Consider the following 6299-nt stretch of genomic DNA (forward strand, 5'->3'; position numbering starts at 1 on the left):
CCAGGGCATTTCTAAAATGATTGAATAGAAAGTTGTTTAGTCACAGAGAGACTCATCTATCTTTGTCAGAGTGATTCACAGCAACAGTGCTGTGAGCCAAAGCAAGGAGAGTGTGGTAGTGATGTGTATTTCATAATGGTTTCAGCTGCCACATTCCAGTTCTTCCCCCATATTTCTCAGCCACTGCCCTTGCCCCATGACATGTTACTGTAATTTCTTGCCTCATGCATCTTCGTGTGCACATTTGCAGTTCAGAGTGAGGGTAAATTACAGAGATGGGCCTTCATCAGTGTCTGGGGAAAGACCACACTATGCCCAGCTACCTACAGTCTATATTTGGTCCCCCACCCTTGAATAGGCTGTGCAGTTACATACCACTGCCAAGCCTGTACAGAACTGCATCTGCCTATGGTTTTGTGCTGAATTGCAGAGAGCTTTTGCAAATGACAAGAGACTTTTCATCAAAACTGTTTTGTTGAAGTTAGTTAGTCCATTGTTTTTAGGTATGAGAAATAGATTTTTCTATTTAAAAAAAAAAAAAAATTGTCAGCTCAGATAAAATATGCAGAATTGATGATTGTTGATAGAAGGTGCAGCGTCTACTTTGCCAAACCACTGAACTGTGAGCTATTTTCCCAAATCTTATGTAACGTTACCGCAAACACCCCTAATCATTTACATATGAATTCAAACTGCTTTGGACGTGTAGTTCAAAAACAAAGGATCTCAGGGTAGAATAACAACTGTTCCCACCCATTTAAAAGGCTTTGTCTGATCCTCCACACTCCTCAGACATAAATTCCTCCCTGAGTCTTACCAAGTGAAAACTATTTTCCAGTGGCTTGAGTTTCCAGCTTTTCAGAGCGGCAGTCACTTTGGCAAATGTGGAAAAAGTGAGCATTCCACTACCTCCAGTTTCCTGAAGCCGAACGGGAAGGGACAAGGGCGAGTACAGTATATCCTTCTCCTCACCTCGTAAAGACAGTTCTGGAAAGCAACAATGGCCACCAGTCACACATAACCATGAGAGGCATGTCCATGCTCAACCTAGCATTGTGCCAAAGCCGTCGTACAAAGACTATGAGCATGGTTTCTTGTGTGTCAATGTTAATGATTCAGTGTGGGTTGAAATTAAGTGAGGAATGGCATCAGCCTACATTGGCTCTGGAGTAACTCTCAGCGTGATTAACAGATCTGGTGAGAACCAAAACACAGAAACTATAAAGTGTAGTTCCCTTCACAGGACTGATACACGTGTCAGTGATTTGAGCCACTGGATTAAGTGTGAGAGCACTTAACCGCTTATTGAAACCAGAGCTTGCTGAAGAGAGATGATAGATAGATAGATAGATAGATAGATAGATAGATACTTTATTGATCCCCAGGGGAAATTCAAGATGGGGAGGTATCCCTGTCAGAGAGGGCCTTGTAAGAGGAGAGAGCGATGGCCTCTGCTCTCTGAACTCCTTATGGGATATCATGCATGTGTGATGGACGAGCTGGAAGCCATCCTCCCAGGAGTATGAGTCAGATGCGGAACAGAGCTTACTGTGTGTGTGTGTGTGTGTGTGTGTGTGTGTGTGTGTGTGTGTGTGTGTGTGTGTGTGTGTGTGTGTGTGTGTGTGTGTGTTTGGCGGATTTGAAGACATGCATGAGAAAGCTTGAAATCATTCTGCATTGATCCAGGTTCTGTTTTAATGAAAAATCATTACATTGCAGAGCTCTGTCAGGAGACTGAGAAGGTCAAACTGTACATTCTCTAAAACTGCCAATAGTAACTCCAGTCTTCTCGAGTGCTTTTTTCCCCTCCCTGTGTCAGTCTGAAGAGAGCATCTAGCATCACAGCAGCATGTTGATCTGTTTCTGCAGTCTCTCTTTCTCTCTCTTGGCTAATCGGCCCATCATAGCCAAAGCGGTACCATCAGAAGTGTCAAGAGACGTTTTTAGCTGCCATTTCACCAAATCATAATCCACCCAGCCACCTCCTCCCCTCCCCCACTCCACCCATCCCTTTTAGTGCCCCTGACTCTTCTGAAGGCAGTATCTGCTTTCCCCATCACAGAAAGTACTATTTTTCTAAACCATGGAGGAGGAATCGAGTAGGTGAGGACACAATGTACTAGTGGAATTAACTTTAACTGCCTTAATGGTGTCCATCCATCATATAGGGCCTACGTCATTCGCAGTTGCCCTGGTTGAATGGGTGGTAGAAGTGCATAGACATTTTTATGGCAGTTTCACATTGAATTTGTAATAAATGAAGCCCAAATCTGGCCGGCAGCTCCCTGATCCCTCATCAGTGGTATAAATCACATTGTGCATAATAGGCTTAGAGATTTATAAAGCTGAGCTGTTTTTGCATTTGTTATCGGTAATAGAGAAGGAGGCCTACTTTGACACGGTGGCATGTCAGTCAGTCATCTCATGAAATATAATTCAATTATCATATTCTTCTGGAAAAATAAACATTAAATGTGTTTTCTTATAACAAAACAAACACATGTAGCACACTCAGGCACACTTATCCTGTGAAACTGCGTACGTTACTCATGCACATGTACACAGACAAATTCAAAACATATCAATGACCTTTGAACCTCGATTCCCATGACAGGACAGGTACCACATGTGTTACATTACAACTGCATCTATCAAAACAATAGCAAACACAGGGGCATGGATCTTTGATGCAGTCCTTACGATATAATTCAACCATGACATCACTGGACAGTTTGAGGAGAGCAGACACTAACCTATGACCAGTGAAAGAGCACTATCAGAATGCATCAGAATGACATTATTCTACTGAAGAGTTTTGTGTGTTTGTGTTTTGAGAGCTGAAAAAGGCGATGTTACGGGTGAGAGTAGAGTTTGGCGAAGAGGACATGGGGGATCACTTTCTCATTTCCTGCGCATCATTGTGGATCTCAGATGAGGAGTTCATTTCCCTCCCGTGGTCAGTCTCACATGTGACTGCATGTACTCACCTGATCTGTCCCCCTCCCTGTGACCCTTAATTCTCCTTGGATGTTTCAATGGCTGGACTGCAATGTCCAGTGTTTCCCCAAGTACACAGTCGGTGCAATTTATTTGCTTTGCTCTGTGAATGACAGTCAAGAGTCAAAGGTTTGTTTCAATGACAAAGAAATGTGCCAAGAAAACTACCTTCACACCAAGTAGTCACCTTTTAATATTTTATTAGCTTCTATATGTCAACTTGTGGGGACTAAACTTTTAAACTGATTAAATGAATAGTCATTTGTAGCACCATGCGCCCTCATTGAGCAAACCAACTGATGTTTGAGTTTAGGATCTTGCTTATAGATTAAATTAGCAAATAGATTGAGCCTAGTAATTACATTTAATTAACTATAGCTATAACTATATAGACTCCATTACTTATTGCATGTGCTATGGAATTGGTTCCAATCATTTTGGAACGGAACAGACATCCATGAGTGAATCATTGATTTGGACAGAGATAGAACCTTCAGTCGTGAATTTTACCAGGCTATCCAGCACCAAGGAAAAATTCCAATCCGTCACTAAATGTGCCAGAGAATGTGATGGTGGTGGAGAAAAATCCACAGGCCTTGTGGATGCAGTGACTCCTTCGTCCCTCCGATTCTGGACCACATCTTGTGTGCGAATGACAACACAGTCTGGAATGTCAGAGACGCAGACGTCCTCTCCCCTCATTTAGCCACGGCCATGAGAAGGGGCTCATATGCTTAGACAGCTGTTGCAGGGAAACAAGGACAAAAAGAACAGAAGGGACAAAGATGATGAGGGCTTGCGTCCAAATGTTGCGAGCAAAATGAAAGCTGGACAAAGGCACCGTATCTTTGGCACATCAGCGCTGGGCGTTCTTAAAAGGCTAGGGGGGAAGAACTGCTTCTAGTCTCTTCCACACAGTGTTTGTCTTTCTCAAGCTGACATTGATGAGGTGCAGGTTGATGGTTCTCTCGACCACGTCTCATCTCCCCTTCCCCACGCTGGCCTCCCCTCTCTGCTTTCTCCAGTGCTTTTCTCTCTGCAAGACAAGACAGACATACTGACCCTCCCGCATTACAGGGCATTAGATGAAAAGATCTCACCACAGGGGTTGTGGCAACTTGTACATTCACAACTCCAACATCAACAACAACATGAGACACACAGAATAGAACAACAACAACAACAACAACAGCCTGTGTGGGAGAGGCAGGCGCAGACCTCTGTGGCTTAATTAGTGGAGCCTAGATGAAGGAGGCTGCTGTGTCGTGGGAGATCCAGTCACCATGGCAACTCCTCTCTTCTGTCCGTCCCTGTGTCCCATGGCGACTGAGGCGAGGTTGGGTGAGGGCTTCTTCAGACAGAGGCAGAGGAGCAGGAGATTAGACCCCACCACCCCACCGCTCACCTTACTAATCCTGGGCTGGGGGGATGGGGCATACTGGTGTCATGTCTCCAGGTACATTTTTAGAAGCTGGGTCTCTGAGGCAACAAGAGTCAGTATAGGGTGGGGCCCTGTTTCAGACTGTCTGTTGAGTAACCAGGGCTCAGAATGGAAACGCTCCACTTGGGACTGACAAGAAAAACACTGACAGCAGAGTTGACAGAGATGTGTGAGTCAGAGTTCACAAAAACACAACTAATATGAATTTGAGCCTGTTCGGGACAGCTTATGAACTCATCAGAAATGTAATGGAGTCTCTGAATCAGAGGTTAATGGTTTCATTAAATGAGGTAGTTGGTGTCACTGTAGTATATAGGTAGCTGAAATGTCAAGTGTGTAGTATAAAAGTTATTTAACTACAGTGTATATTAAAATTAATTTGTGCAAAATATGTCCAAGTGTAACAGCACTAAGTTTTCAGCACAGTCTGGTGAAGTTTTAGACTAGGGTGCCCTCTTGTGGTGACCAGTTGGATGTACAGTCACGAAGAAAGAAAAAACATACAGTAGTCATGAAGCAAAACCACACAAATGCACTAGGGTTCCCTCTCTATGTCAAATGTCAAATTCCATGACTTTTCCCTGACAAAAAACTGAATTTCCATCACCTACCATATAATGAAAGATATTTTATAGCAGCTGTGTAGCATTCAAGAATCTTTTACTTGGACAGTAAATAAACAAAGTTGGGCTAACCACAACTACTCAAGCAAGCAGTAAAGCTAATAAGCTATACACCAATTCTGCATGGACATATATTTGTATTAATATATTCTGGCAAGTCAAGTCAAGTTTTAAACTGCTACAACAAAATTCCCTGATATTCCATGACTTTGACCCAAAGATGATAAAATTCCCTGACTTTCCATGTCTGGAACAGACTTTCCAAAATGCCATGGTATTCCAGAAATTCCATGACCTGTGATAACCCTGATGCACACATGCAGACACAAACAATTGGATATCACACCTCTTGGGCCAATTCCCTTTTATTTCCTGAGGTTCAAGGCAGGCTTGGCTCCAGTTAATGTGGGTTAGGTTGGCATATGGGAATTTGTGGGTGCTTGGAATTTGAGCAGCGTGGACTTGATATCAGCCCCGTTTTTGCGCCTTTGTTTACAAAAGGAAAAAAACAGGATGGAAGTGCCATTAATCAGTACGACACAGATCATTCTAAAATTGTTGCTTCTAGAAACGGAGTAAGGGTGGGCAAGCCACAGCTGGCAAAGTTAACAGTTAAAGTTATTTTCATGAAACTGGCCCTAAGCTACTGTTTCACATCTCTTTTACTTTGTCTTTTGCATAGAGCTTATGCATTTATTTTGTTGAGCATGTCTAGTCTACTTATATAACATAGCTTTAAGTTAATGCATAGCTCTGGGTAGTTCCTTGTTGGCAATTGTGTTTGCAATTTATTTACCAACCTTATCTCCTCTGACTCACAATAGCCTGGATGGCGCAACCTTGTAGGCACAGTGGGGAAAAACTCAGAGCAATTCAAATGGTACAGTCTGTAGTCTTTCTCTTTTTTTTAAAGAAGCCCCACTCACATGAAACACAATGTTGCATTACACTCCTTGATATTTTAGGAGTTTTAATACTATATAAGGATATGTGCTTCATTAGTATTGCACAATGCAATGCACTACACCATACTAATTAAAATGTAAGATAGCAAGTTATATTTAACCAGTTTGATATATTCTGATAATTACATATAATACCCGACATTCCATAAAAGGTGATTTCTACTCCTTGCTTAGACAGTATGACTCACAGGATGTATTTGGCAAATATCAACTTCTACCAACACCTCACCCTTTCAAGAACAGATTAACCAAGAAACAAACACATAGCACCGA

The sequence above is a fragment of the Alosa sapidissima genome, chromosome 16, assembly GCF_018492685.1.
Source record: "Alosa sapidissima isolate fAloSap1 chromosome 16, fAloSap1.pri, whole genome shotgun sequence".
NCBI classification, from domain to species: Eukaryota; Metazoa; Chordata; class Actinopteri; order Clupeiformes; family Clupeidae; genus Alosa; species Alosa sapidissima.